The sequence below is a fragment of the Pelmatolapia mariae genome, linkage group LG3_W, assembly GCF_036321145.2.
Source record: "Pelmatolapia mariae isolate MD_Pm_ZW linkage group LG3_W, Pm_UMD_F_2, whole genome shotgun sequence".
In the NCBI taxonomy this organism is placed as follows: domain Eukaryota; kingdom Metazoa; phylum Chordata; class Actinopteri; order Cichliformes; family Cichlidae; genus Pelmatolapia; species Pelmatolapia mariae.
In genome coordinates, this window is record NC_086229.1 from 13,138,074 (window position 1) to 13,161,120 (window position 23,047).

Genomic DNA, 23,047 nt, shown 5'->3' on the forward strand with positions numbered 1-23,047 from the left:
CAATGGCACCAAGAGTCGCGGACAAAAACGGCGGATGCAGCGGAGCTCATGGGGAAAATGAGAAATCCATGATTTCAGCTTCACAAGACGACCTCCACGGTTACCCCGTCTCCTGCGTCGCTTCCGCAGAACCGGTGACGGTGGTAGGGAACGCCAGTACGGTGGTATAGGTTCCAGATAGGGAGGAAAAAAGCCTTGGTTGTCATATTCAGGCCGGTCAGACATCCGGATGGATAAACCTATCTCCAATAATGTCTGGCGATCATAGGAAAAAGTACAACACACATGTAACGCAAAGTTAACTAAAAACAATAAAACAAAAGTCACATTGAAATTCAAAAATGTCTTTTCAAGAGTCGTCTGTCCAAGAGGAGCAGAAACAAATATAACAACAGTTATTTAAGCTGTTTTAAAGGCCACAAAGGAGCAGATTGGTTATAATGCAGCTGCTTCAGAGGAATAAAGATGAAACACTGTTTTTATTTCATGTGTAACACCTTTCAATCATGTGTTGACTAAAGTCTATTGACCAGTATAAGTAAAGACATCACACACACACACATGGAAACACTGAAACCTGTTTTTGGTGCAGCAGCGGTCCCAGCTGCTCGCCTTTATCTAGACTGGGTCGGCTGCTTATCTCAATATAATCAATGTTTAAAGTTCTCAGTGTTTCTGTGTTGCTTCGTATAGGATCTCCCAGCATCATCACTGTGCTGTCCAATCATTGTGTGCTAGGTTACCCTTATAGTGCGATGTGTGTTTGCACAAAGAGAAGCATGTGTGTCAAATATAAATAAGCACAGAACAGAAAAAGCTGCCAGTTTCTTCTATTTAGAGTCAAGTTAGTGTTTTGTGTCTTTGTTTGAGGCCTAATGTCAAGCAGAGGTGTGTGTAACTGGACTGCTCTGTTATATGTGTGAAATGTGTGCTTCAGCATCATCTTCGTCACTGCTGATTCCTTTGTGTCATCATGTGTTGAGAAGAGAGAACAGTTATAACGGAGGAGCAACAGGAAGCCCTGAAATCTGCATCAACAAGGAAGTGTTGGCTCACCAGTGATCCCAGCAGAGCCACTGGTTTGGCTCCAGTTGTTCTAGATTCAATGATGTTGTTGCTACAGATACATGTTAGCATCTTTATTGTAGTAAAGTCTTGTAATGTGAAGCTAGAAACAAGGCAGGAAACAGCTCCATGATCTGATCTTAATGATGTTGTTTTTATTTGTGTCTTTCAGAACTGGATTGAAACTATCAAAGGTCTAAAAACAGCCTCAACCCTCCCAAAGACAAACTTTACACACGTCATCTTTCAGCTACAATCTTTGTTGCAGGGATCTTCTGCCAAACAAGGCTGAGAGAAGATTTCTTACAGCTGTCATGTTGATGCTGTTTCAATCTTTGGGCAAACACACTCATATATTAGGGCTGATATCAGGGCTGCACAAGTTCTTTGTGATCATGAATAATAGAAGTGTGCCTGTTGAAGATCATGTTTCTACATGATTATATGTCCTGTTATTGTTCTGTATTATATTCAGCTTTCAGCATCCTTTCCCAGCCCCTGTTACACCATCCATACAAAGCCAATCTGACTGTGAGCCAATGTGTTTGATAGTTTGTGTTGGATCAATAGATTTGACAGACTTGGTTCTCATCCAGAGGGAAACAGTCCAAATTCAGATCTAATGAAATGATGGAGGCTGTTTCCTACCACGGTGCTAATGTGTGACTAACAAGGCTCATGGTCTCCAGCAGACAAGCGCCTGGAATGAGGTGAGCTGAGTGTTGCTTTGGTGGGTCTGTGCCCACGTCATGCATCAGGATTCATATTGGCAATAGTTCATATCTCTGTTCTTTAGCCTTCATCACAAAGCTGTGAAGGAAAAACAAACATCTAACAGGATTTGATGGATGCAAAGTCCACTGAGCTCTTTGTCATTTACAAACTTGTCCAACCAACAAGAGCACAGATGAAAAACACAGTGACACTTAAAGGATTTTGCCATATATGAGCATAGATTACTTTCATATAGATTTGCAATGCAGGCTTTTGGTGAGCCGCTGGGTTCTGTCTAATAATCATCTCAGCATTTTACAATAGAATAGCTCTTTATTAGCTCTTCATTTATTGTTATTGGACATGAAACAAGGAAGCTGTGTTTCTCATTGGATGTTAGTTTCATGTTCATCAGGATCATTTTCTAAAGAGCTGATATTTAGACCATTTACTGCACTGGCTGCACATTCTGTCTACATTTCTCTGTATGTGCTGTGTTTGTCTTTCATATTTCTCCATATTGACACAAACAGTGAACAGCAGTAGATCTACTCTTCATCTGTTTTAGGCCCAGTGAAAGATCTGAAGCAGAAATGGTGTCATTAGGAGAAGAAGAACGGCGAGGAGGCAGCAGCTCTTAAAGATGAAACACAGCAACTTAGCCCTGAGCTCAGAGAGCTTCACATGAAAAAGCTCCTCAAGCAGATCATGTCAGAGGTTTGTCATCAACAGGAGGAACTGTTCATATCATAGAATGAAGGATGCTTGTCAGCTGGATGAAGAAGGTTATTTAATGGCAAACGTTCACATTGAAGTCAAATTGTTGTGGTGTTGAACAGATTCATGGACTGATTGTCTCCAGAATGTTAGAAGAGCTTCAATGAACCATTAGAAACAACTTACAGCTGCACAGTTGTGTCAAACACATCTTTGTGTCATTTTTGTGTTTCTACATGTGACACACGTCTAAAACATGCACACAATTTGAACACAAACAGGGATCATTTGTTCCCACAGCCAGATGCTGAGAGCCATTTCCTTGTAGTCCTGTGTCTATATATATGTACCATTAGATGTTATTGGAATGATTGTCAGCTTTGATAGTTTCATGTATGTTTAGCTGGACGGCTGTTTGATCCTCCACATGTTTAAAGGTGTCCAGTCCTGAGACACTGGGGGTGGAAACAGCTGTGATGTCATTGGACTGTCACAAAGACAGAAGTGCATGAAGTGAGCAGCCAAGGAGCCGCTGATGTTTTGGATTCAACAGCATTTGAAAGGTTGACACAGACACATTTGCACATAGAAAGCTGAATTTGTCATATGCCACAGTGAACTCACTGTTCAGTGTTTTTCAGGAAGCTTCTTAACTGCCTCTGCTGCCAAACAAGCAGCTGATGTCCTTGAGAAGAAGCTGAAGAAGTCTTCAACAACAAATACAGGAAGTGGACTTTCAAATACTAGATTCACTTTAGACTCACACAAGAAATGACTCAACTAGCTGTGTTTGATTGACTCCTTTGACTCTATGAAAGCTCAGTGTGTGTCTGTACACAGACTGTTGTGTTGGACTATTATTCAGTTGTTTTCAAATGTCTGCATCTCAGTGTAGATGAGGCTGGGGGTCATGGGAGGCCACCATAGCAGTCTCTTCAACATCATGACATCATCATAAATGCTGCTGGACTGTCTGATGGGCTGACGGTGAAAAAGCCGTCGGGAAGGAAACAGAAGACATTTCAGAGGCTGCAGCAGATTTCTTTGATTTGGGGCCTTTTTCAGCTTTATTGGACAGAGCAGTGAAGATAAGTGACAGCAAAGCAGAGGGAGAGAGAAAGGGGGCGTGGTCAGAATCAAAGCCAGGCCAGCTGCTCTCCACCTCGTGGCACATGGTCACCTGCTCATCCTAGTGAGCTCCACCAGCAGCCCTTTCACACAGTTTACACTGTCAAACACTGTGTGTGGACCTCAGCTAACAATAGGCTCCATTTAAGTCTGGACTACATGCTTTTATATTGAGGCAGATTTTTACCTGTTTTTATTCCATCAGCAGCTCAACATCATGAGCAGCTTTGACATAAAGACATCAAACTCAAGCTGACTTTAAACTGGATCTACTTTTAATACAGGAGCTCAAAAACAACAACATCTTTATTATATATCAGGACAGAAAGTCATCTCAAATGGAAAACAGCTTTATTTGGAATAATCAGCACTATCAACTGGTTTGGGACCAGTTTCATGTCTTTCCAGCTTCTCCAACAAAGTTCCTGTAAAATCAGCGTCTTTATTGGTTTGATAGTGATTGATTATTCAGTCCCAATCTGCTGTCATCTAAAGAACAAAATGATGTTTCTATGAGTCAAAAAGCTCCAGATGTTGTTCACAAAGAAAACAAAGATTAGGAAGTTAAACACAAAGTGTTTGGAGCCAAAATGTTCCCAAGCTGCTCTTTTTGAAATGGCAGAGGTACAGTGGTGTCTAACAGCACACTGTGGAAGGCAAACATGTTCTTGTTGGATGAAACTTCATGAATCCTTTGTAGATTTGAGCTTTTGGAGCCTTTCTTTTCTCTTCAGGTGTACAGAGGCTGAGGAGGCAGGTGAAGCAGGTGGAGCTGTTGTAATGCTGGCAGAGGGTGTGTCTTAGTAACTCTGTGAGGTAGAACTGGATCCAACATTGTGGATGTGTTGATGTTGGAGCCATTAAGATTCTCTGCACACTGTAGGATTTCCCTTTGATTCACTGCGGGGGCATTTTGGAGTCTGTCAATGAAACTCTTCATATTTGTGTTTGACACCAGTTTATAGAAACAGACAAATGTGTCACGCTTTTGTTCGGCCTCCACAAATATACACATTTGTTCATTGGTTGGACTTTTTGGAAGGAGACACATTGAAAACCATGTTAATAAGATCTTGTTGTTTCCTGTGGATCCGACACAGAGAGTGGACTTCAGACAGAAAGCGTGGAAGAGATTTTAGAGGCCGTGTGTGGCAACAGGAAGTTTCTGTATGTTTGCTGATCTTCCATGTGGAAAACAACACGTGATGTTTGTGAAGTTCTACAATGATCATTGTTCTGACAGCATTTTGAGTGGGAACAGTTCAAACTGGGAGTAGTGGGAGTTATTTACTGATTGAAACAAGCTGAATGTTTCTGTGCACCATGAAGATCAGCAGCTCAGCTGATCAATGAATTGACATCTATCAGTCATTTCATGAGATGAAGTCATCAGCAGACATTTGTTCTAACTGTGTGATGTCAGAACGTCAGGGCTCTGCTTTAGTCACTACTTGATGATCATTGGCTCATTGTTGAATCACGTGGCCCAGTCTGACCTCTGACCCTTTGCTGCAGGTCTTCTGTGTTATCTCCACTTTCATGTCTGATCTTCTGCTGTATCGTCCAAAATAAACATCTGAATCATTTCCAACACTTCAGCAGATCTTTAGTTTGGGCAGCACAGTACAAAATAACACATATTGTACTATACTGCCCACTTCCTGATCTTATTGGATCTGTGTGTGAGGTTGGTGAAGGAAACACATGTTTACTGAGTGAATCGCTGCCATTAGGAACTAGTTTTTATATCACAGCCTAGAAATCACACAGGACCTTTTCTGCAAGTGTAAAGTCGTCATTGGAGTATAATGATTGTAGAGTTTGGGCAGTAGGGTGACTCCCTAATCACAGCCTTTGGCCAGTCCAGTGTTTCTCAGTCATTTAAATATCATGATCTCCAGATATGTGATAGACCTTTCACAGAACAATGCATGACTGCACGTTTTCCCTAATCCAGCAATACAGCAACAGCTGACTGTCTCCACTACTCCACTTTCTATTAGCATTAGCCATGCTAAGTGTTTAGCTTGATAAACGCTCTGGCTCGGCTCTACAGTTGCCTTGCTTGTTGAGCAGTACTTTATCAATGTTGTTGCTGTGCAGGTAATTACACGCCTCAGTGCTCTTGTAATTATGCAATTTCTAGCCATCAACGCCTTCGTAAAATACAAGGTAATTAATAATGTGGATGTAGCTAACATCGGGCCATAGTTTAAAGTCATCTACCCAGTCCGTGAGAAGTGACGGGTGAGGCGCTGCTACTGAACTATTCTCGCTGATTTTTAAAACATCTCTACTGTGTATACACCTTCAATGTGTTGCCATTTACACCAGGTAAAAGAAACTGCAGTGAGAGACACCTTTATCAACAGTGAAGGTGTAAGCCGCAACTGTCAACAACAGCACAAGCTGAAGTAAAAAACCGTCTTCGCTATGAATCAGGGGTAATGGTGCAAACTCAAAAATACTGTGGGCAACTTTAAATATCTGAACACATTTTAAATTGTTTGTCTCTGTATTTGAACCATTAATGTGCATTTTTAAACATTAAGCAGCGTTTTGAACGGCCGCGCTTCAGGACAAGTGACGCCAGGTCAGGAGACCTTTATGATCTCTGTCATGGTGTCTGTTTAACAACAGTCACAACATGAGTAAGACACAAACTCCATCTTCCTCTTAATACATACAGTCTACATATTTACAGAAGTCAGAGCTCATGAAACACAGAGAAACTTCTCAGTGTCTGTCACCATCCTGGGTCGTTTGACCCAGCGTTTTGAGTTTGAGTTCATTTTGATGTTTATGGTTTATGTTTAAATTCATTAGGTTATCTAAGTTCATTTGCTTACTAGTTTCCCCTTGTGTTTTCAACCCCTCTTAAGTCTCCCTTGCCCTTTATGTGCTTCATGTCTGTGTGACTTATGTTGTCAAGTTCATGTTCTCATGTCTCCGTCTCATGATGTTTCCAGTTTTATTTTTGAAAAGGTCCTGAGTTCCTGAGTTCCTGTGTTCTATGTGTTTAGTTTTACACCCCCCTTGTGACATTGTTATGTTCATGAGTGTCAGCTGTTTCCCCATGTGTTTTCATTTGCCTCATTAGCCTCATGTGTGTATTTAGTCTGTGTGTTTTCAGTCATTCCTTGTCAGGTCGTCTGCTTGTCCACACCATGTCTTCAGGTATCCAAGTCAGTTCACCATGTTTCAGTTTTTTCATGTTTTAGTTTCAGTTCACACAGTTTACGTTATTATTTAAGCTGGGCATACACTGTGAGATTTTTGGCCCATTGTGGGCCGATTTTTCAGTCGCGCGACCGTTTTGGTGATCGGCCCGAGTTTGGCCTTCATCGTGCGTCATGCATCGTGTAGTATACGTGGTGTAACGAGAAGCAGTTAACACCTCACGACCAGCTCCCGATCACCAATAGCTTGGTGATCGTGAGCGTGTCACTGCACCGTCGTGAGGGTGTCACCGCAGCTTCTCACATTGCCACACGCAAACACATAAATCTAGGTGAAAAAGATTGAGTAGCATGGCAGTGAAGCGTGTGATGTGGACACAAGCAATGGAGGCACTTGTAGAACTTTGGAAAGCTCATCCGAGCCTTTTCGATGTGGCCTCACAAAATTGTCACGACCACAACAACCGTGAAAATAGTTGGATTTACATTGCTGCTCCATCACAGCTGCCTGATCAATGTTTTTCATTAGCAATTTAGCAAAGTTGATGGTGGTGGTGTGTCTGTGTGAGTGAAAGACAGAGAGGAAGAGCGAGCGACAGAATTTCTGTTATAACCTTCATTTTATGGACGCACAGTGTGAGCACTCAGGTCGCATCAGAGCATCGGGCCGTATAGTGTGAGACCCTGCATCGTGACCTATGAACTTCTGACCCCTGCGAGTCAATCGTACAGTTTGAGCAGAAGCTGAATAACGCGACTGAAAAAATCACACAGTGTGAGCCCAGCTTTAGTTTCACCCTTTGTATTTATTTTGCCAGCCTTAATAAACTGCTCGTTTTCTGTTAATCCACTTCACGTTTTAAATTCTGTTTCAGTCTGGATTTGAGTCCTTTTTTCGCAACACATATAGTCTGCCTCTGCCAGACTGTGACAGTATCAGCGAGCGCAGCAGCTTCTGCAGGGCACCGTCCAGAGCAGCAACGCATGGAAATCACATGAAATTTCCTTTTTTTCACCTTCTTCTTCCTCTAACAAGATCCTCAGTCTGCTGCTGTTTCTTTTGTGGAGGCAAATCCATTCAGTGTTTCCTTCAAAGCACCATTTCCACTTCAAAGCTGTGAAAATGTGTCACTTTAAAAAGTGATGATGAAACAGTGGCACTTGACCACAACAAGAATTTCTTAGATTAGTGACTGAACTGTGATCCAAACTGAGAACGCTTGCTAAAATTCTTTAGTTTGAGAAGCATTCAAATCCACATGTGCATCATCCAGGAGCAGCAGCACAGGAGGCAAAGCTGCCTTTGAATCATAGACATAAATGTGTTGTTTTCATTTAGTAGCGGGTTAAAGTGACACAGCAGCAGCAGCACAGGAAGCAAAGCTGCCTTTTAATCACTAACACTGAGGGCAAAGCTGAGAGTTTCTGCTCCCAAACATTTGGACCAAAGAGTCCCACGAGCTAACCTGCTGCTTCTATATAACCTTTGCAATCAAACACATTCTCTCATTAGTGCTCCCAAAGACTCGTTTGTCACTAAAGGTGATCCGACCATTGCGCTCCACACATCATGACTGGAATTCCTAGCCTGAAGATCCCAGAAGATTTAAGTTCTCAGCTTAAATTTGTTTCTAAGTGCTAATGCCTTTTTTCTGTTTGAGATCCAGGATTGTTTATGTGCTGGATTCTGGATTCATACTGTGTACAAATGTACAAACTGGGACAGCTTTATTCAGAGCACAGTCTGTCCTATGATTGGCTGGAGCACACAGTTGGGGGAGGGGCAGATGCCCTCTTCAAGGTATGTGCTTTTATTTAATATCATTTATACATCTGTGACTAATATTAATATACAATGACCACAGCTTTAGTTACAATTGAGGGCAGCATCCCAAAATAAACTAAAAACATTTTAGTCTTCTATGTTTCACATAAAATGGAAGACAAACTGGTGCAGTAAATATTATTTTATTGATGAGAAAACTGTGCAGTATATGATTCAATTCAATTTTATTTATATAGCGCCAAATCACAACAAAAGTCACCTCAAGGTGCTTCATAGGCACCGAGAAAACCCCAAGAATCATATGACCCCCTATGAGCAAGCACTTTGGCGACAGTGGGAAGGAAAAACTTCCTTTTTAACAGGAAGAAACCTCCGGCAGAACCAGGCTCAGGGAGGGGCGGGACCATCTGCTGTGATTGGTTGGGGTGAGAGACGGAAGACATGCTGTGGAGAGACAGAGATTAATAACAGATATGATTCGATGCAGAGAGGTCTATTAACACATAGTGAGTGAGAAAGGCGACTGGAATGGAAAAACTCAATGCATCATGGGAATCCCCAGCAGCCTACGTCTATTGCAGCATAACTAAGGGAGGATTCAGGGTCACCTGGACCAGCCCTAACTATATGCTTTAGCAAAAAGGAAAGTTTGAAGCCTAATCTTGAAAGTAGAGATAGTGTCTGTCTCCTGAATCCAAACTGGAAGCTGGTTCCACAGAAGAGGGGCCTGAAAACTGAAGGTTCTGCCTCCCATTCTACTTTTAAGTAGTCCTGCAGAGCGGTTTCACAGAGGTTTCACAATGAGCTCACCAGAAACCCTGGCTGATTAGGTCCCACACCCGCTTTCACACCTTGGCTCATGTGATTAGAGGATCACCAGGGGGTCCTTTGTCCCTCTTTGGGGGGCCATTTGACCTTTGAACTGAAGAAGCTTCTCGGATGAGAGGTGAAACGTCTTCAAGCAACTCAAAGAAGTCCAGACGCTTTTCTTTCCAAAATCCATACTTATGTGAATATGCATAAAGGTTTTTTCATGATCCTGGGTCTTTTGACCCAGTGTTTTGTGTCTTCTATTATTGTGATGTATTTTTGGGTTCTGGTTTTCTATTAATTTGGTTTTTGGTTCTGTTCTTCCTTGGTTTAGTGTTTAGTCTTTTCTGCTTGTGTATTTGTGTGTCAAGTCCGTGTTTCTTAGTCTGTGTCTTTGCATGTGTGAGTTCCTGTTTTATTTTATAGCTCTGTGTCTCCCGTCAGTGTTTCTAGTTTCACTCCCCTTCTCTCTTTATGTCCAATCACTCCCAGCCGTGCCTCCCTCCTGTTTCCCATTCCCTGATTACCCTGTGTGTATTTAAGCCCTGTGTTTTGTCGTGTACATTGCTGGTTCGTCTGTGTATCTTCCTCCATTTTCCTGTGAATTCGCCATGTGCTGTTCTCCCTGCAAGTTACCCTCACTCATGTTCAGGTTTTGTTGTTTTAGTTTTACCACTTTAGAGTATTTTCTGTTCTGTTTCGCACCACCTTTTCCTTTGTTTGGTATATCCCTGTCACAATAAAGCTCGCTCACTTCAGAAGCTCCTGCATCTTGGGTCCTTTAATAATTCACACGGCTTGCCCGCAACCCGTGACAGGTTTTTAGTGAAATATAACTCCTGCAGAGAGGCACGAAAAGCCCTGTATCTTATTTTAAAGCTAAATATGTTGTCTAAACAGAGCTACAGACCCATGACACCCAGTTAGGTAGCAGCTATGACCAGCACTACTTGTGGATTTAATAAAAGGAAAAGTAATGTTTGTCACACTACACAGCACACTCATTTGTTTCAGTTCGTCATTTTCCACAAGACAACTTACCTTATATGTACTAATAACCTAATTCTGCTGTGTGCTGTAGGCTACAGCGTACGCTGTACACCTACTTACTGGTTTTAGTTGCATCAGATGATGATCCGATTAGATTAGATGAGATGGCCTTTTTGTCAGTTGCAGTTGCCCACAACTGAGATGACACACTATGCTGACCATACAGTGGGGCAAAAAAGTATTTAGTCAGCCACCGATTGTGCAAGTGCCCCCACCTAAAATGATGACAGAGGCCAGTAATTTGCACCAGAGGTACACATCAACTGTGAGAGACAGAATGTGAAAAAAAAAATCCATGAATACACATGGTAGGATTTGTAAATAATTTATTCGTAAATCAGGGTGGCAAATAAGTATTTGGTCAATAACAAAAATACAACTCAATACTTTAACAACATAACCTTTGTTGGCAATAACAGAGGTCAAACGTTTACTATAGGTCTTCACCAGGTTTGCACACACAGTAGCTGGTATTTTGGCCCATTCCTCCATGCAGATCTTCTCCAGAGCAGTGATGTTTTGGGGCTGTCGCTGAGCAACACGGACTTTCAACTCCCGCCACAGATTTTCTATGGGGTTGAGGTCTGGAGACTGGCTAGGCCACTCCAGGACTTTCAAATGCTTCTTACGGAGCCACTCCTTTGTTGCCCGGGCGGTGTGTTTTGGATCATTGTCATGTTGGAAGACCCAGCCGCGTCTCATCTTCAAAGTTCTCACTGATGGAAGGAGGTTTTGGCTCAAAATCTCACGATACATGGCCCCATTCATTCTGTCCTTAACACGGATCAGTCGTCCTGTCCCCTTGGCAGAAAAACAGCCCCATAGCATGATGTTTCCACCCCCATGTTTCACAGTAGGTATGGTGTTCTTGGGATGCAACTCAGTATTCTTCGTCCTCCAAACATGACGAGTTGAGTTTATACCAAAAAGTTCTACTTTGGTTTCATCTGACCACATGACATTCTCCCAATCCTCTGCTGTATCATCCATGTGCTCTCTGGCAAACTTCAGACGGGCCTGGACATGCACTGGCTTCAGCAGCGGAACACGTCTGGCACTGCGGGATCTGATTCCCTGCCGTTTTAGTGTGTTACTGATGGTGACCTTTGTTACTTTGGTCCCAGCTCTCTGCAGGTCATTCACCAGGTCCCCCCGTGTGGTTCTGGGATCTTTGCTCAACGTTCTCATGATCATTTTGACCCCACAGGATGAGATCTTGCGTGGAGCCCCAGATCGTGGGAGATTATCAGTGGTCTTGTATGTCTTCCATTTTCTGATGATTGCTCCCACAGTTGATTCTTTCACACCAAGCTGCTTGCCTTTTGTAGATTCACTCTTCCCAGCCTGGTGCAGGTCTACAATACTTTTCCTGGTGTCCTTCGAGAGCTCTTTGGTCTTGGCCATGGCGGAGTTTGGAGTCTGACTGTTTGAGGCTGTGGACAGGTGTCTTTTATACAGATGATGAGTTCGCACAGGTGCCATTCATACAGGTAACGAGTGGGGGACAGAAAAGCGTCTTACAGAAGACGTTACAGGTCTGTGAGAGCCAGGGATTTTCCATGTTTGAGGTGACCAAATACTTATTTGCCACCCTGATTTACGAATAAATTCTTTACAAATCCTACCATGTGTATTCATGGATTTTTTTTTCACATTCTGTCTCTCACAGTTGACGTGTACCTCTGGTGCAAATTACTGGCCTCTGTCATCATTTTAGGTGGGGGCACTTGCACAATCGGTGGCTGACTAAATACTTTTTTGCCCCACTGTACATACAGTACACAAACATCACATTGGGGAGACAGGTCAGGCTAGGTAGCAAAAGGGAAAAACAGTGAAATGTGTAACACAGAAAGGCAATCCAGGAGAAAGTCCCCATCACTACATCATGAAAGCACATGACAAGCAACAAGTGGGGTTAGGGGGTGAGAGGTGAGCCCATGTAGACACAGCCATCCTGCCCTGCAACTATTATTCCAGCGCTGGGTTCAGACCTACCGTCTGACCTCGGCCTCGGAGATGAGCATTCAAAGGCATTTGGAGTCTGGGGTGAAAGGGCATGGGATGGGAATGAAGATTCTAAACATAGTTGGCATCGTGTCAGGGACTTTTGTTGTCCAGTTCCAGTCTTGAGACCACAGCTGGCGCCGATGTGGTAGCCACATGAAATGATGTTTTTATTTTCTTTAGTTCCAACAACAGCATGCCCATTTTACTGTCGATGTCCGTCACCGGTCTTTCAATCTCCCGTTGGAAAGCCGTGAGCTTCTCCAATGTCCAGTTCCTCTACACATGCATCGTGTATTCAGTAGGGAACATCCCTCCAGGACACTCAGGCTCTCCTGAGCCCAGGCTTCTTGTTGAGAAGAGGTGTCAATTGCATTCATGGACCAGTTGATCAAATCCATAATTCCTCTTTTAGGTTTTAGAGAACAGACCATGAGAGTCTTCCAGGGTAAAGCAGAAAAAGAATAAAAATAGACGAGAATAGACAAGGACATGAGAAGCCAAGCAGGGAAGATAAGGGAGAGGGAAAACGTGCAACTTGGCAGTCTTTGGCCTCTGAGATAATGTGTTTCTCCTACAGATCCGCACTTCTCAGACAGCAAAAAATGCACTTTCTCTTAGTAGGCTTGTTCCTAGCTAGTAACCATCGTGCTCTGATGTTAAGGGCAATCATTGGTTAATGGCAGTCATGCCACTGATGCAAGCCAGATCCTTTAGCAAAGCTGTGAATAGTTAAATATCATTGTCGAGGTCCACAGACATGTCTTCGCACACACACAAATATTAAAACAAACAAACAAAAAAGCCTCAAGAAAAGGGCACTTGGTGCACCTATCAGGAAAGGGGCAGGTGGGATAATTCAGCAAATCTTTAGAAACTGTTTTAAATGTTTTCACCAGTTCCTAAACTACAGAGAACAGCTGTCTTTTCTTCCCCTGTTCTCCTCTGCATCTTTCTTTCTTTCTTTTTTTCTTTGAGGTAGCAGCCAAGAAAGGTGTAGTTTGTGTCTGTGAACACCCGTCTGTACACCTGTGTGCACAACTGTGTGGATCAGCATGCTCATGCTTGTATTCCAAAGGTTTCTCCATGTAACGATCTGCTAGGGAGTGTGAGGAGCCATAGCCCCATCCCTCACGGCATGAAGCAGGCATGGAGGAGATTTAGGCCCCAGACATCCAGAGTCCCCAAAATACGAGGACCCAAGGAGAACCACCAAGGGGGCAACCGTGCCACCCTCCTGGGAAGAGCTGAGGAGAGCTCCAGACGAGGGGTCATTTACAGAGCAGAAGTCAGAGGGGGCTGCAGTGGCATGCCCGTGGGCTCTGTCGGCAGCCAGCTGTGCTAGAGTGAACGGAGTCACAGGCCCAGAGGTCTGAGGGCCCCCAAACCTCGAAAAAGGCACGACGGAGCCACGGGCGGCAGGCCTCGCCATGCAGCCGCCAGGAGTGAGCCAGTACATACCTAAGTGCCTCGCCCCAAACACCAAGAACCTCCAACGCACCGATGCCTGAGGTCATCAGCCACCGGCAGGAAGTGTGGTGAAGGGAGATAGGCCTCCACACTTTGGAGGGCCTGAGATGTTGTCAGAGAGGTGGAGTCTGAGATCCGACCTGATATATAGACACAGACAAAAATGCACGCACAGACACAAATGAACATGTGTGGCACCCCTGTGAGGGAATGACCACATTAATATTATTTTGTGCAAAACACTCATGTAACGGGACATTTTTCATTACTATATGTATTTATTTTCAGTTTCTTTAAAAGGATAGAAAATCCATGTAACAGGGATTCATTTTATGTTAGAAAGCAGTGAGGGCGGAACTTTGGTGGTTGCTCCGGGGTTTCCGGGTGCAGTAAGTGGAGCCCACCTTCCGCTGCTTCCTCAGACACGTTCTGGAGGAAAGCAGAGATGCATCGTGTCTTCCTTACTCCGCTCTTCACCTGCTTTTACAGGTCGGTAAATGGTGCTCGCACCAAAAATGTTGTTTATTGTTACCATGGTTACCCAAGTTAATGCGAATGACAGAGTTAAGGCGGTCCGCCCGAGTTATTTATATGTAAACATGGGAGAAACCAGAGGAGTGTCTCGTGAATCTCATATAGTGTGTTTTTTAAACAAATAAACAGTTTTTTTTAATATCTTGCTGCTTTTGTATAAGTTCATACTCAAGTTAAAAAACAAACAAACACTAAAGTTATTCTGTTATACCTGCATGCAAAAAATACACTGCACCCAAAACATTTCATAGTTCAACAATACTGATCAATCTAACAAACTTAAACCTACTCCATCCTCCCTATTCTGATATTTTAAAGAGTAAGCAACCAAACTAATAGGGTTCTAAATCTCCTAGCAATAAATAAATAAATAAATAAATACAGAAAATAGGGAACCACCCACCCTCCACCTCATGATGCTTAATCGACGTAATCAACTTTAATTTGATGGAGTGTGAAAAAAATGCACAGAAATAAATTATTTTCCAAGAATAATTAAATAGATTCAACATCTTTTTCAACAGAATTGCAGACTGCACAGATTGTACCTTCCCAAAGGAAAACGTAGTACAGGTTACTAGCAGTGTTGGGCAAGTTTCTTTGAAATAGTAATTCAATTATAGTTACTAGTTACTTCTTCAAAAAAGTAACTGAGTTACTGAGTTAGTAACTCAGTTACAATATTCTAAAAGTAATTAATTACTTGTAACTATTGCTTACTTTAAAAAAAAACAAAGAACGTGTAACCCTCTGGCGTCCAGAGTATAATTGGCCATTTTTTTACTACTCTTGATTTTCCCTCCACATTTTACCTTTAAAAACTATTTACTTTGCCTTATCTGGTATCATTCTTTTTAGCGCAACCTCACGTGCCTGGATTTACAGTTATTTTCTCATTTTTTCATACTGTATAACCAGAATTGATCTAAAATCAGACAAAAAACATAAAATCACAGTAGAAAAAGTTATATTTTTACTGTAACAACCATAAACATGTTTAATGAATCATATTTCATAACTTCAAATGCAAATATTAATTGTCAATTTTAAAATCCTATGCACAAGTTTTGCAAACAACAAAGTTATTTGCATCCATTTACCCTTTTTTAAATAACCATTTCAAACTATTTACAGAACAATCAGCTGTTCTTCAATAAGATGCCACACAAATTATTTGTGCCACTCCAAATATTTGTGTCCACTATAATGGAGAACATCACAGCCTGATACCTGCAGGTCTGACAGCAGCAGGTGTATCACTCCTGTTTCTACCTGGAGATAGCAGTCACCTCATTGTTCTGACACAAAACACAAAACTATCCACAACACTACACACTAACTACACAAGACAACACATGAACTACACACTCCAAACACGCTAAACGTCACAAATCTCTCACATCTCAAAACTCGCTCTCTCTCTTTTCCTGCTCTCTCTCTCTCTCTCGCCGTCACTCCTAAAACTTTTTTTTTGTTTTGTTTCTTTGCTCATAAGCAGAGAGTGCTTGCTAGCACTAACGTGGCGAAACTATTGAGGAAAAAAGGCCGGCGTATATATTGTTTATCATGACTCTGGTTTTACTGGCCTATCGACACAATTTATAAACTGGTATATATCACCTTGTTGCTTTGACTTTAAGTGGTCATGTGATTGACTTACCATGACTCCTTTATTCTTCCTCAGTCAAACAGCAGCACTCATGCGATTGTTTTGCCTCCTTAGCTCCTCAGCGAGCAGCTGCTTAAAGCTGTAGCGTCCGGAAGATGTGGTAAGCTGAACACAGCTTCAACCGTCTGTTTGTTGAAAAATAGTAACGGACCGCGTTTCCTTGTTAGTAACTGTAACGCCGTTGTAACGATAGGAATAGTAATTAGTTAGGTTACTCGTTACTGAAAAAAGTAACGCCGTTAGTAACGCCGTTACTTGTAACGCCGTTATTCCCATCACTGCTTACTAGGGTATATTAGACTTAACAGTTACTATGTACAGTAATGGACTTCTATACATTTTACATGAGATTAAAACTTTGGGTGTAAGATTCAGATAATTATTTATTAAAAGCTAGACATTTTAAATGAGAATAAGAAAGATAAGTATGTCTTTGTGCCCCCTTTTCCCTGTTCATGCCCTATCGGCCCCCCTGGCTAAACTTTGCGAGATCCGCCCCTGCACAGTTACCAGCCGTCAGCTACGTAGAAAATGATCCTGGTGTAGAAAGTAATATTAAATACATTCTAACAACAGCTTATCAAGCTTAAACGTGCTGCTGTTGTTTATCCGCTGGTTTCCTCATTCTGGCCCGAAGTGAGCAATAATCAAACAAGAGAGACGGACTCGCGACAGAAAAGCCGATCAGCTGATCATTGAACAGTTTCACGATTGAAGTAGCAGCAGGAGAGGGAGAGAGAGAAGAGGCAGTCGCTCCAAATATCGGTGGTTAAGCTTAACGCAGGTACGCTTTACAAACATTCAGAGATGAACTTACACACTTGCTTTACTTCTCTCTGGGATAACTTCCTCGGAGATGAAATGCTGGATTGCTAGCGAGGCTACAAATACACACAGCCGCTCTATCACGTGAGCACACTGCTCCGACGTGCTACATTTATGACGCAAGTTACACCATGTCGCAAGTTTTGTGAGATGCTTTTTTTATATTTAATGGATCGGATTACATTTTTTAAATTTTTCTCCGATATCTGATCCAGTAATTTACGTCAGTATCGGCCCAATACCGATACTAATATTGGATCAGTCCATCTCTAATACCTACCTCCTCCAGCTCGTGACTAGTGTTGCTGCATTTTGTTCTTCTCCTCTGCATCTCCCAGCTGCTGCTGGCTCCTTTTTCTCCTCTTTTTTACACACTGCTGAATCTGTCCTGGTGTTTCATCAGGGGTGGAATCAGGGGTGGTTTGTCCCATCTCCTCTCACCTTCTCAGTGTCTCGTAACTCTGGACACTTGCAGAAGAAAATCAAAATCTTCTTGATGCATTCTGAATCATCCAGGAAAGTAAATCTCCAAAAGTTGAATCTGTTCATCTGGACGTAGCGTTTTGTGGGAGAAACGTTTCGTCACTCATCCAAGTGACTTCTTCAGTCTCAGCTGACTGCAGGTTTCCCCAAACCTTATAAACAGTACATTTGCATAATGACTGAAACCAGCCCACTGAAGGAACAATGGGCTGTGAGGTCAGTTCCTTAATCATAATTATGCAAATTCCCATGACCATTGATCAACAATCACTGACCAAAACCCACTGATCAAAGAACACTGATCAATGGCCATGCGTACCATTCACAGAGAGTTGTGGAATGGCTGCAATCACAGCGTTGTAAGATGGCGAAAGATGTACCCTTAGGCCCCCTCCTCGATTCAGAGATGGTCTTTCCCTCTTCACGTAAATGGCCTCCTTGACTCCGCGCTCAAACCAGCGTTCCTCCCTGTCCAGGATGTGTACATCCTCATCGTTGAAAGAGTGTCCACTGGCCTGTAGGTGTAAATAAACTGCAGAGTCCTGGCCTGATGAGGTTGCTCTTCTGTGTTGTGCCATCCGCTTCGCTAGAGGTTGTTTGGTTTCCCCGATGTATAAATCCTGGCAATCCTCCTGGCACTTAACAGCGTACACTATGTTACTCTGTTTGTGTCGGGGGACCCGATCCTTGGGGTGGACCAGTTTCTGGCGCAGTGTGTTTTGGGGTTTAAAAGCCACAGAGACACGGTGTTTAGAAAAAATGCGTCTCAACTGTTCCGATACTCCTGACACATATGGGATCACTACAGGTTTTCGCCTGGGCAGCGGTTGTCCTTCTCTCCTGGATCGGCTGGAGCTTTCTTTAGGCGCTCCCAGCTTTGACAAAAGTCCAGCTGGGATAACCACATTTACTCAGGGCCTTCTTGATGTGATGTTCTTCTGCCTCCCTGGCCACTGTGTCAGTGGGGATGGTGTTCGCTCTGTGTTGTAGCGTCCTGATGACACCCAGTTTGTGCTCCAGTGGATGATGAGAGTCAAACCTTAGATACTGATCCGTATGTGTAGGTTTACGGTACACGTCAGCCTTTAGATGTCCCCCATTACTGATGGAAATCTCACAGTCTAAGAAGGCTAACCTGCCACTTTTCATATCCTCCCTGGTGAATTTGATGTGTCGGTCCACCGAGTTAATGTGATCCGTGAAATGTAGTACGTCCTGAGATTTGATTTTCGCCCAGGTGTCATCCACATATCTGAACCAACGGCTTGGTGGTGTTCCAGGGTAGGATAGCAAAGCCCTCTTTTCCACTTCTTCCATGTACAAATTGGCCACGATGGGTGAAACTGGGGAGCCCATGGCACACCCATGTTTCTGCCTGTAGAACTGACCCTTGTATGTGAAGTAGGTGGAATGAAGACACAGTTCCAAAAGCAAACACACTTGGTCGATGCTGAGAGTGGTCCTGTTGCTGAGGTTGGTGTCATCCTGTAATCTCTTACGGACTACCTCCAACGCTTCCGTGACTGGGATGCAAGTGAAGAGAGATGTAACGTCGTACGAGACCATGGTTTCATCTGCCTCCATAATGACATCTCTCACCTTCTCAACAAAATCCAGGGTGTTCTGGATGTGGTGTTCAGAGCTGCCCACCAGTGGGTTGAGGATCGAAGCCAGAAACTTGGAGATGTTATAGGTGACCGAGTTGATCATGCAGACAATAGGTCTTAAAGGTGCACCCTGCTTATGTATTTTCGGTAAACCATACAGACTTGGTGTAGACTCCCCTGGGTACAGCCTGTGGTATGAGGTCCGGTCGATAGCCTTGTCTTGTTCCAACTGCTTCAGACAGTCTATCACCCTCTTCCTGTAGCCACTTCCTGGGTCTCGTTTCAGGGGCTCATAAGTATTTTCATCACTGAGTAGTGACAAAATCTTCTCATGATAGTCTTTCTGGTTAAGCAATACTGTGCACCTACCCTTGTCTGCCGGAAGGATGATAATGTTGTTGTCATCACTAAGTGAAGTGAGTGCCTTCCTCTCCTCCATGGTGATGTTGGATGCTGGGGGCTTTGCATTGCTGAGACAGGCCGAAACTTTCGTCCGTAGTTGCTCTGCTTCCACTTCTGCAATATTGTTGTTGCGAATTGCTGTTTCTGTGGCTGTGATCAGCTCCACTAGCGGGATTTGTCTCGGTGTGACGGCAAAATTCAACCCTTTAGCAAGGATGTACACACAAAACGCTACGTCCAGATGAACAGATTCAACTTTTGGAGATTTACTTTCCTGGATGATTGAGAATGCATCAAGACGTTTTAACCCACTTTGGCAAGGACTGCCTAAAGCTTGTACGTCAGTATGAGCAAACAGCACGTAAGATGGCGGACTACAGGAACCACCTGAGATTCAGCCTCAGATGCCGACAAAACAGGATTACTCCTAAGAGTCTGCAAATGAGCTCTTCAGTTAAAGGCTTCCGGGCAACAAAAATCCTCCAGAAGGCACAGCATCAGTTGCTTAATGAACGGGTGAGGCAGACAAATTTTACCATCGACACGCTAAAATCTCAAGAGGAGCGGATCCGACGGAGACTGACTATGCTTTTAGATGAGAATACTCTTAAAAAGGTGTTTGACTTCACTGAGAAGGCTCGTCTAGCACAGCACAAGAAGTCTAAGACCAGGCAACAAAGGAAGTTTGACTTACTTGTTGTACGTCGGAAACCACCGCAAAATACGGACAGTGTCCTCAGTGGCCAGAAGAGACAAGGATGCGACACAGAGGATGTGGACAAGTGGGTGAAGAATTTGTCTGACAGACAGCTTACCCAAACAGAGAAAAACATCCTTGCTAAAGGGTTGAATTTTGCCGTCACACCGAGACAAATCCCGCTAGTGGAGCTGATCACAGCCACAGAAACAGCAATTCGCAACAACAATATTGCAGAAGTGGAAGCAGAGCAACTACGGACGAAAGTTTCGGCCTGTCTCAGCAATGCAAAGCCCCCAGCATCCAACATCACCATGGAGGAGAGGAAGGCACTCACTTCACTTAGTGATGACAACAACATTATCATCCTTCCGGCAGACAAGGGTAGGTGCACAGTATTGCTTAACCAGAAAGACTATCATGAGAAGATTTTGTCACTACTCAGTGATGAAAATACTTATGAGCCCCTGAAACGAGACCCAGGAAGTGGCTACAGGAAGAGGGTGATAGACTGTCTGAAGCAGTTGGAACAAGACAAGGCTATCGACCGGACCTCATACCACAGGCTGTACCCAGGGGAGTCTACACCAAGTCTGTATGGTTTACCGAAAATACATAAGCAGGGTGCACCTTTAAGACCTATTGTCTGCATGATCAACTCGGTCACCTATAACATCTCCAAGTTTCTGGCTTCGATCCTCAACCCACTGGTGGGCAGCTCTGAACACCACATCCAGAACACCCTGGATTTTGTTGAGAAGGTGAGAGATGTCATTATGGAGGCAGATGAAACCATGGTCTCGTACGACGTTACATCTCTCTTCACTTGCATCCCAGTCACGGAAGCGTTGGAGGTAGTCCGTAAGAGATTACAGGATGACACCAACCTCAGCAACAGGACCACTCTCAGCATCGACCAAGTGTGTTTGCTTTTGGAACTGTGTCTTCATTCCACCTACTTCACATACAAGGGTCAGTTCTACAGGCAGAAACATGGGTGTGCCATGGGCTCCCCAGTTTCACCCATCGTGGCCAATTTGTACATGGAAGAAGTGGAAAAGAGGGCTTTGCTATCCTACCCTGGAACACCACCAAGCCGTTGGTTCAGATATGTGGATGACACCTGGGTGAAAATCAAATCTCAGGACGTACTACATTTCACGGATCACATTAACTCGGTGGACCGACACATCAAATTCACCAGGGAGGATATGAAAAGTGGCAGGTTAGCCTTCTTAGACTGTGAGATTTCCATCAGTAATGGGGGACATCTAAAGGCTGACGTGTACCGTAAACCTACACATACGGATCAGTATCTAAGGTTTGACTCTCATCATCCACTGGAGCACAAACTGGGTGTCATCAGGACGCTACAACACAGAGCGAACACCATCCCCACTGACACAGTGGCCAGGGAGGCAGAAGAACATCACATCAAGAAGGCCCTGAGTAAATGTGGTTATCCCAGCTGGACTTTTGTCAAAGCTGGGAGCGCCTAAAGAAAGCTCCAGCCGATCCAGGAGAGAAGGACAACCGCTGCCCAGGCGAAAACCTGTAGTGATCCCATATGTGTCAGGAGTATCGGAACAGTTGAGACGCATTTTTTCTAAACACCGTGTCTCTGTGGCTTTTAAACCCCAAAACACACTGCGCCAGAAACTGGTCCACCCCAAGGATCGGGTCCCCCGACACAAACAGAGTAACATAGTGTACGCTGTTAAGTGCCAGGAGGATTGCCAGGATTTATACATCGGGGAAACCAAACAACCTCTAGCGAAGCGGATGGCACAACACAGAAGAGCAACCTCATCAGGCCAGGACTCTGCAGTTTATTTACACCTACAGGCCAGTGGACACTCTTTCAACGATGAGGATGTACACATCCTGGACAGGGAGGAACGCTGGTTTGAGCGCGGAGTCAAGGAGGCCATTTACGTGAAGAGGGAAAGACCATCTCTGAATCGAGGAGGGGGCCTAAGGGTACATCTTTCGCCATCTTACAACGCTGTGATTGCAGCCATTCCCCAACTCTCTGTGAATGGTACGCATGGCCATTGATCAGTGTTCTTTGATCAGTGGGTTTTGGTCAGTGATTGTTGATCAATGGTCATGGGAATTTGCATAATTATGATTAAGGAACTGACCTCACAGCCCATTGTTCCTTCAGTGGGCTGGTTTCAGTCATTATGCAAATGTACTGTTTATAAGGTTTGGGGAAACCTGCAGTCAGCTGAGACTGAAGAAGTCACTTGGATGAGTGACGAAACGTTTCTCCCACAAAACGCTACGTCCAGATGAACAGATTCAACTTTTGGAGAAAATCAAAATCTGTTAAGTTGCAGGATGAAAACAGTTTTCTAATAGAATCAGACTTTATGTTTTTTAATCAGAGAGAAAAAAAACATACAGAAAGGGGAAACAGGAATTTGGACCCTGAATTTGGACAAAGCCAGGGAGAGAGACTGGGGGAACGGCTCTAAGGGCACCTTACACTGGAGAAGAATAAAGGAGTCTGACCTTTTACCCATTTCACAAGCTCCCTGTTTCACACCAACATTTCTCAGGGGATCAGGCCTGTGGTAAAAAGACTGCTTCCTGTTTTCTTTTGTTTGTTTTTTCACTCCTTCCCTCTAAAGAAACTTTGAGGTGTCAGCACAAACTGTGGCTCAGCAAGTGAGGTGTTAACTTAACTGTGACTTGGAGAACTCTTACAGCTGTGATATCGAGTGATTCAATCATTCAAGCACATTTTCTTTGTATAAACGATTCCACCGATTTAAAGCTCACAGTCAAAGAAGACACAGACACATTGCAAACTAATGTCTTTGTGGAAGTATCACATGAACACTAACCACAGTGAACCAGACCAGTTCAAACCTGTACATCAGTCAGGTTTCACTATCA

The 23,047-nt window shown here is 43.6% G+C and overlaps 1 pseudogene; it reads left to right on the top strand.

Moving 5' to 3' along the window:
- Positions 1-2: 2 nt before the first annotated feature.
- On the top strand, positions 3-22,828 carry LOC135932621 (uncharacterized; annotated as a pseudogene).
- The last annotated feature ends 219 nt before the right edge of the window (positions 22,829-23,047 follow it).